This window comes from Stylophora pistillata, chromosome 10, assembly GCF_964205215.1.
Source record: "Stylophora pistillata chromosome 10, jaStyPist1.2, whole genome shotgun sequence".
Classification (NCBI taxonomy): Eukaryota; Metazoa; Cnidaria; class Anthozoa; order Scleractinia; family Pocilloporidae; genus Stylophora; species Stylophora pistillata.
Window position 1 is genome coordinate 15,339,222 of NC_142528.1, and position 9,779 is coordinate 15,349,000.

The 9,779-nt window shown below is 42.3% G+C and overlaps 1 pseudogene across 1 annotated transcript; it reads left to right on the forward strand.

The window, feature by feature from the left end:
* The first annotated feature begins 816 nt into the window (after positions 1–816).
* LOC148721942 (uncharacterized) lies at positions 817–8,081 on the forward strand (annotated as a pseudogene). Its single transcript, XR_015992417.1, has 5 exons — positions 817–1,269; positions 5,762–5,915; positions 6,354–6,594; positions 6,774–6,857; positions 7,025–8,081. The product of XR_015992417.1 is annotated as an uncharacterized LOC148721942 (transcript).
* Positions 8,082–9,779: the final 1,698 nt, after the last annotated feature.

Below are 9,779 nucleotides of genomic sequence, written 5' to 3' on the forward strand. Positions count from 1 at the left end.
TAATGATGACACATACAAGCTGACTGGATTTAATCTGTACAGAAATGACTTTAGTCAGTCTAACATCAGAACTTGCTATGTTTTGTGTTACTGGAGAAGAGGAAGGAGAATAAATTTTCACCACATTACGAGAAAGAGCCATACCAGGTGATAGCACGTCATGGGGATCAAGTCCAGTTAAAGTCACCTCAAGGCGTGCAATACAAGCGAAACATTCAGCATGTCAAGCAGTTTGTTACACCAGCTGCAGAGCCAAAGGGACCGAGCCCTGCAGAGCCTGCAGAAGTACCTTGTGAACAAGGGTGTGGACAAGGACTCACACCCAGCCCAGAGATGGGAGCCAGTGCATGGCCAGTGGAGAACCAGAGCCCTATCCAGCCACAGCTGTTACCAAGGAGATCAGGGAGAGTCACCCGACCTCCTGAGAGACTCAGTGACTATGTCACCACCTGATGGTGGTTATGGTTTTCAAGTGACACTGACTTTGATCGTATTGCACTTACAGTTTTCTATTTACCCGATGAGGCGCCAAAGTGGACAAAAATGCCGTTTAGCAAAAAATACATGTCAATTGAAAAAAATACATGGCAATTGCAAAAAATACATGGCAATTACAAAAAATACATGGCAATTGAAAAAAATACATGACAATTGAAAAAAATACATGGCAATTGCAAAAAATACATGGCAATTGCAAAAAAATACATGGCAATTGTAAAAAATACATGGCAATTGAAAAAAAACATGGCAATTGAAAAAAAAAAAAAAAGCGTTCTAATTAGTATGCAAATTTATGCCAAAAGCATCGTAGGCGTTGAAGGTCGATTTTGCGCCAAATGTTCGCCAAGTTTCTTTCGGTCGATTGAGTTATTAATGGCGAGAAACGGGAACTTAACGTCCGATCTGCGGGAAGCTATTAGGAAAATCAGTGAAGATGGTCGACTTCTGGCTCCGCTGACTTCAAATACGTTTGAAGAATTATCAAAATCGAGCCATGAAGTTCCACACGTAAACAGACCGACCGTAAACAGTGATATGAGCGACCCTCAATCCATCGCTCCATCGAGGAATGTAAACCATGAGCTTCAGACTTTTCCCAACACTCAAGCGTTCAAATGAGCAGGCTAGCCCATCATCCTTTCGTCCTGCTGAACATCTTACTGTACGTGGCGGAAAGAAGCGAAAACGCCAAGCGCCGAAAGCGAACTGCAAGAAAGGGAAACCTGTGTTCAGAAACATAGTACTCATTCCCAACCCAAAGCACAACATGTTGTGTTATTTATCGGCGAGCGTAAAAGATCCGAAGGACGCCATTCATTCAAGAACTTCAAGTGCCTTTTTAATGCCCGTCACCTGACTCGGTACAAAGTACAAACTATAACAATTTTGACAACACAACATCTCCCCCTTTAAAAACTACGGGGAGAAGCCAAAACTACTAAACATGAAGGTAATAAAGTTTGATTTAACTTATAACATGAACTGTGTAAACTTAGAGATCGGACTGTTCAATTCATAAATTTATCCCGCACAGTCACAAGTCCAATCTTCTGGGGGCACTGACTACTCGCCCAGATCTAGTTGTGGTTGCACCAGCTGCACAAGCAGTTGCCGGAACATCCAACTTGATCGCCTCTGGAATTTGCTTGCTCGAATCAGGAAAGCTAGGACCTTGCTTGCTCAAATCAGGACTGCTAGGGTACAGCGGAGTAAGGTCCTTCCGGTTCCTTCTGATAGTTCCTCTGGGGCTGCTAACAATGTATGAACGAGGTGTCTCAGCCTCTTGAGTCACGGTCGCTGGGACTTTCATGTCTCGAATCCAAACCTCGGTTCCCACAGGAATCTTCTTTTGATCTCTTGCGCCATGATGAGAATCAAAGTAAGCCTTTTGCTCTTGCTTTCGAACTTCCTCTCTACCTCGGACTATAGACAAATCAGGCCAACCGGGTTTCAGCTCCACCGCAGCAAGTGGAACTCTGGATCTTATCTTTCGACCAAACAGAAGCTCCGCTGGACTGTAACCATTCTCTAATGGTGTTGAGCGATATGCAAGCAACGCCTTAGCAGGATCATCCTCCTTCTTCAGGACATACTTTGCGGTCTGCACCGCCCGTTCAGCCATCCCATTTGATTGGGGGTACTTTGGACTGCTTGTCACACTTGCAAATCCCCATTCCTTTGCAAATTTAATGAATTCAGCTGAACTATACTGAGGACCATTGTCAGATCTGACAGAGTCTGGAATTCCATGTCTCGCAAACATAGATTTCAGCGCCTGAATGACATCTTGCGAAGTCTGGGATGATGAAAGCAAGGCCACCTCAATGTATCGGCTGAAGTAATCCACGACCAGCAAATAGGTGCGGCCCTTTAGCTGAAGCAAATCTGTTCCGATGATCTGCCATGGCCTGTTTGGAACCACTGAAGGAATAAGGGGTTCTGCTCGGGAAGATCGGTGTTCTGCGCATTTGCGGCATCCCTGAACCATATCCTCAATCTGCCTACTAAGGCCTGGCCACCACACAGACATCTTGGCACGGCTGCGACATTTTGTGATGCCCTGATGGCCTTCATGCAAGCGATCAAGAATCTCTATCCTCATGCAGGACGGTATGATGACTCTGGAAGCCTTCAGAAGTAATCCACGAACTAAGGTAATTTCTCCTCTCTCACTCCAGTACCCTTTTAGTGCCTCCGGAACTCTATCTTTTTCTGGCCAGCCAAGTTGGCAGTAGGCTGTAAGTTGTCGGCATACTTCATCCTCCTCTTGTCGTTCCCTGATCTCTTCCAGACGTCTGTCGCTGGCTGGAATTTCACTCAAAACACTGTGCGCATACAGGGCTATTTCTTCTTCTTGTAAGCCTGACTGCTGCTCCTGGTTTATCGGAGCTCTTGAGAGAGCATCTGCTGTTGTCAAACTCTTGCCTGGAACGTGTGAGATGGAATACTGGAATCTGAGCAGCCTCATTCGTAAACGCTGAATTCTTGGTGGCATTTCATTTAAGTTCTTTGACCCCAGGAGAGGAACTAATGGTTTGTGGTCCGTTTCAATATGAAATGGCTTACCGATGAGGTAGTCCGATAACCTTTCGCATGCCCATGTCACTGCTAGAGCCTCCTTTTCTACTTGGGCGTACCTCTGTTCTGTTGGCGTCAATGCCCTGGATATGAATGCAACGGGTTTCCAACCGCCATCCTCTTGGGCTTGGGTGAGAACCGCTCCAAGACCAAACGAGGAAGCGTCCGATGATACCCTTGTCTCTTTGGCTGGATCATAGAGGGCTAGTGTTGGCGTAGAGACTAGGGCCTTCTTTACGGCATTGAATGCTTCCCGCTGAGCCCCAGTCCAGAGCCATGCATTGTTCTTACTCAGAAGATCCCTCAGTGGCTTTGTCATGTCCGCCAGGTTAGGAATGTACTTCCCTACTTGATTGACCATGCCCAGGAACCGCCTTAATTGTGCAATGTCAGTTGGTTCCCCCATCTGTGCGACAGCTTCCACTTTAGTGGGGTCGATTTGCACTCCATCTTTGCCGATCACGTGCCCCAGAAATTCCACTTTATCTGTTGAGAACTTGCACTTCTCCAGGTTAAGGGTAACATTAGCATCTGCTAACCGCTCCAGTACTGCAATCAACCTCTTATCATGCTGCTCTTGGGTCTCTCCAAATACTAAGATGTCATCAACTTGACACTCCACCCCATCGAGACCTTCTAGGATCCTCTGCATCGCTTTCTGGAAGTGTTCGGGTGCTGAAGAAATACCGAAGGGTAGTCTTGTGAAACAGTACCTTCCCCATGGTGTGATAAAAGTGGTAAACAGCTTTGAATTCTCACCTAACTTCCTCTGCCAAAATCCACTATTTGCATCCAGCTTAGACATAATCTTTGCGCCAGACAGTTTGGCTAGAGTTTGTTCAGTTGTTGGCATTTGGTGGACCTCTCTCTGAACAGCCTTATTTAACTGGACAAAGTCACCACAAATTCTGACACTGCCATTCCTTTTGGGTACAACAACAATCGGGGAACACCACTGGGTAGGTTGATCGACCTGTTCTATCACTCCCATTTGCTCCATTCGCTCAAGCTCCTTCTTCACTTGAGGTAGTAAAGGAATAGGAATACGCCTTGGGGTACACAGATTAAATGGAGTGACTGATTCATCCAGCTTGATCTCGTAAACACCATCCATGCATCCTAACCCCTGAAACAAGCTGGGGAATCTCTTCTCATAGTTGCTGTCCTTTGAGTCAACACCAGAGATTCTAGCAATTGTCCCGAGCCGGCTACACGCGCTTCTTCCCAACAAGGACTGTTCAAGGCCAGGAACCACATAAATTTCGTCAGCACAGCATTGCAGGTTATGCGTAAGGGATGCTGTAAATTTACCTTTGCAAAACAGTGGTACTTTGCATGGGCCATACAATTTCTTATCAGGTGGAAGGAGCTTTTCCTGAATTGACAAAAGACCAAAAGTCTTTTCTGATATGACAGAAACATCAGCCCCACTATCAAGCTTGAAACTAACTGGGCAACCATTTACCAGGATTTCAGCTTTCCACGGATGTGCCTGCATGCTGTCAACACCGATCTCTCCAAGAAACACACTGGTATCTGGATCCTCAGAAAACTGATCCTCGGTTACAACTTCTTCAACCTGTTGGGACATGCATACTCGGGCATAATGACCTTTCTTGGAACATTTATGACAAACAGAATTAAGTGCAGGGCAATTCCCTCTGGTGTGATTTGCAGATAATCCACATCGTAAACAGCCACTGGAGTTTGACTTATCTCTAGCGCCAACGACACCTCCACGTTTCTTTGGTGGAAACTTCTGCAACTTTACTCTGAATTTGGCTCCAATCTCATCGATTTCGGTGGATGTCGACCGCTGACCACTCCTAATGACTTCTTGTTGTTTCTTGACTGACTCGCTTTCCCTGGCCATTTTCACAGCTTTTTCAAGAGTCAAAGTCGATTCCAACTGCATCTTTTCACTTAGTGTAGCATCTTTAACTCCCACCACAATACGATCCCGAATCATCTCTTCTTTCAGGGCGCCAAAATTGCAATGCTCGGCCAAGCAATGAAGCGATGTGATGAATTCCTCGGCGGTTTCGTCAGCCTGGGTTCGCTGGTTGAATTTCGCTCGTTCGTAAATGACATTTCTCCTGACTAGGAAATACTGGTCGAACTTTTCCTTTACTTTGTCGTATTTTAGCCGGTCTCCCTCATCGCCAAACACAAATGTAGTCATAACATCGTCGGCGGCATCGCCCATCGCGTATAGCAACGTGTTTACTTGAATTTCTTCGCTTTTTCTGTGTAGATCACACGCCATCCGATATCGACCGAACCGACGAATCCATTTTTCCCACTCGTCTGGCTTTTTGAAATCGAACATTTCGGGTGCAGTAATCTTGTTAGCCATGATTCCTCCAGAACAGTAGTACGCTTACTTCCCGGGTTTCTTCTGCTGTCGCGGCGAACAATTTCTCTTTTGTCAATATTTAGCTCCGCTCGAGTAACCTCAAAGAACTCTCCTGTATTTTCCTCTAAGGGCCTCGACTATCCAGTTATTCTTCTCGTCAAGGGACTCAAAATCCCACTTCTGACACCATGTTGTGTTATTTATCGGCGAGCGTAAAAGATCCGAAGGACGCCATTCATTCAAGAACTTCAAGTGCCTTTTTAATGCCCGTCACCTGACTCGGTACAAAGTACAAACTATAACAATTTTGACAACACAACACAACAGGGTACCGACTCATAGTGCCCGATTACAGTTGGAGAGCAAAGGTTTAGTCATTCACGAATTCCCTTTCGACAGAGAATGGGATGGACCAACCTTGAAAACGAAAATTGAAGAGCAGTATCCGCAACTAGAATGGAGATTGTTTGAGTACATGAAGGTGAGAATAAAATCAATAGTTAAACAAGCAAACTCAAATCAAATCAAATCAGAAACCTTTATTTAAGTGTCATTAAGTATTTTGATACGTGTCAACACTAAAACAAAGATAATCAATATAAAATAAAAAACCTATTGTATGAAATAAATGTTTAAAAAAATTTAAATATGAACAATCACATAGATGTTAAAAATTCTAATAAGTACCAAAACTCAGCGTTGTTAAAATGACACTTAAAGACTTAAAAATAAGGGGGTTGCCCTATGAATGCTCTTTTGTGCAGCAATAGTGTGAAAAAGTATCTGGCATAGTTTTATGTAGATTTATCCCTGAGAAAACTTCATTATATGACCCCATGACATCTTGTCAATTTTGTTCTTTCACTTCATGATCCTGCATACACAGCAGCTTATTGGAAACTGTTTTATGGATTATTAGGCTTGTTATGGTGAACTAGTTAAGCCAAACCTGGCACAAGGAGTACAAATGACTTCCAGTCTTCTGCTAAAGTTGATGAGGCAGGGGGCAGTGTACATACGTGCTGTGGATTGTCTTGATGAAGAAGAGAATGATGATGATATTGATGACGATTTGCTGAAGGCTGTGTGGGAAGTTGCGAGCTTACCAGAGGGCTTGTCATCTATCCCTGAAAACCACAGTGCATCATCAATGGGGGAAGGCATGATGAACTCAATGAGTTAGCTCTTATTTATTGATCAGGAAACATTGTTAAAAATGTTTGAAAGGACAATATTGAAGCCTGTTGTGTTACTACAGAATTCTTTTGACATATTAAAAAAAAAAATAGAATTCTTTATTATGCTTCAGGCCTAATATCTTGCATATTTTTCATGGCAGCAGTGAGGCAGATCATAAGCTCACCCCGAGAAATTCCATCTTCTGTAACTGCAGCACTGAGCATACCATCCTGTAATGGAGAAGGTACTTGTGGAGTTCCATTTCTGACTTGCACTATCACAATGCTATATTTCCAGGGTAAACCTAGTGAAAGCTTGCTGATGGAAAATTTTCTCTTACTTTGGACAAAATGTTACTTTAAAGGTACCTTAAGGACCAATAAAATAATTTCTCTTTTTGCTCAATTTTAGATTCCTCTGAAGGTAGAATAATTATTGAAGATGAAGGTTCCAGTGAAGGCCAAGATGTAGGATTGTGTCCTGTTGTTGTTCTGGCTGATGACAACACTGACATTGAGACAGAGTTTGATGAACTGCCAACAAAGTCTATGCTGGTTCACAGGGCCCAGCTAAGACAGGACTTCATTATGGAGTTTAGTGATCCCAAAATATTAAATTTCAAGCTTAATGTTATAGTCATAGATGAAATGCGTAGAGAAGAGATAGGGGCAGGAAATGTTGTTTTAAGAGATGTCATATCAGAATTTTGGAAGTTATTCTTTTTAGCTGCAACAGTAGGGGCAGCAGAAAAGATCCCCCGCATAAGGCACGACTTTCAAAAGAATGAGTGGGAGGCAGTTGGTAGACTATTTGTTTATAGTTTTGTTCGCTTAGGCTACCTTCCCTTGCAGTTATCTCCAGCCTTTATCACAACATGTTTGTTTGGGGATGAGGCTTAAACTGATGATCTTCTGCTGGATTCATTTCGTTTTTATCTTTCCTCAGAAGAACGGGCTACTCCAGACGAATGTCTTGCTGGTACGCTGAGTCCTAGTGATGGCAAAATTCTTGATTTACTGAGTTCCTTTAAATGTTACAGGAACCCAACAGAGGAAAATTTACAGGAAATAATTTTGGAATTAGCACATCAAGAGATAGTGCAAAAACCAAGGTATGTGACCGATTGTTGGTCACCCATTATTACCATCCTCAAGAAATCAATTAAGACCCCTGATGACTTATCTAAGTTGTATAAAGAGCGAAAACCAACACCAAAGAAGGTTGTTCAGCTCTTAGAAGCAAGTCCGTTTAGTGATGCAGAAAGATGCTGCTTTGACTACCTGAAAAGGTATTTAAAATCCCTGGAAAGGAATATCAGCACTTTTCTTAGATTTGTTACAGGAAGTGACATACTGAATTGCAGTACAATAAAGGTAACATTTAGTAGCTTGGATGGTCTTTCACGTAGACCCGTGGCTCATACATGTGGCCCTGTTATGGAGATTCCAAGTACTTACCAGTCATATAATGAACTCGTTGAAGAGTTCTCCTGTATTTTAAGTGACAAGTCTTCACTTTCCTTTAACATTGTACGATCGGCATGAGGGGTATGATTTTGACCTTGACCATACTGTGATGGGGTAGAAAGTATGTTCAGTAGAGTTGTATTACCATTTAAAATGCTGAAGTCATTTTACATGTAGTTTGTTCATATTCAACAGTTTCTCTTAGCTTACCGTTTGGTACATTTCATACCATTGTAGCTTTTTAGACTAGATGTCAATATAAAGTTGGAGTTCTTGTTGATGTAAAACATTCAAGTCATTTTATTTTGTTGATGCTTTACAGTTTTTTTGGTATGTTGTAAGCCACATTTCTCACCACTGTTGAAACTTTTGAGACCTAATGATAATAAAAAGTTGGAGTTGTTCTTTCAGATAACTGCTCACCACCACCTCCCCAACATCGAAAAGATTTAAATACACAGACAACAACCCACAGCAGGTAGCAAAAATACTGCTCTTTAAAAGGTGATCAAGTTTGGCTGTACTACATTTCATTTGTTGTATTCATTTCCAGAACTTGTGAGAGTGCTTTTCTCAAATAGGAATTCCTATTCTTTTCCTGTACTTAACTTAATTATTTAGATTTGTTACATATGCAACAAGGTTTTAGTCATGGAATATAAAATCCTTTGAAATTTATACATGCTAGATGTGCTGAATAGCATAGGATACTGAATAATAATGTTTCTTGCCTATTATGAATGGGGTCTATGCTCCTCTGCCACTGAACAGGTTTGAGTATCCATGCACTTATTGAGAATTGGACAGGCATTACTCAGCAGACAACCTTTGCAAGTACCTGAACACTTACTGTCCATAAATTCCTAAGTTGTACTTTCATGTTAACCAAATTTGTTTTAGAGGTTGCAACATTGTGTACGCCAACTTGAAACTGAACACCAGTAGCCTAGACTAGAAGCATGTTTGTGCAAATGTCTAGACAGAAAATGGAGTCTACATTACTGACCACTGACACAGTTATAAGCTTAATGTCTTATACCACTTTCTCTTGCTCATACAAACTAAGTAATAGTAGTAAGTTCAGGTTTCACCCAGAGATGTCAAGATGGCTTGGATACACGTCAGGTACAAACTGACACCATGGTTGCCATCATCTTGCAAAGGATCTACGTTACTTAAGAACTCTATTAATCGTCAGGAAGAACAACATCAATTTCTGGCACTGTTATTTCATAATCATTTTGTTCTATTGGTTGTGGAGCATCAGGCTCATCATCAACACCTGACCCGAGTAAATCAAAGTCTACAGCTTCTGATGATGGTGAGTATCCATTAGTAAATATTCCAGAGATGAATAGTTGCTTTGGACTGAAGCTTTGTGCCGTGCTAACTGGGTGGCAATTCCACTGGTTGGTGAACTCTCTGAGCGCTCTATTAATTCTTGGAATGAAAATGAAATGCAGTGCATGTACATGAACTTCGATGTCCGGATCAAGAAGGCCACTACTCTCCAAGCCATTGAAAATCAAGGCAAAGAGTGATAACACTCCAATGTGCAATCTGCTGGTACACTGGAGTCACATACTATAGTGATCACGAGCTAGCCTATAAACATTTTTCTTCAACCTGTGTGTATATATTATTATGTAGATAACTTTGCCTAGACACCTGAACCACAGTGATACAAAATGTAAGACCTA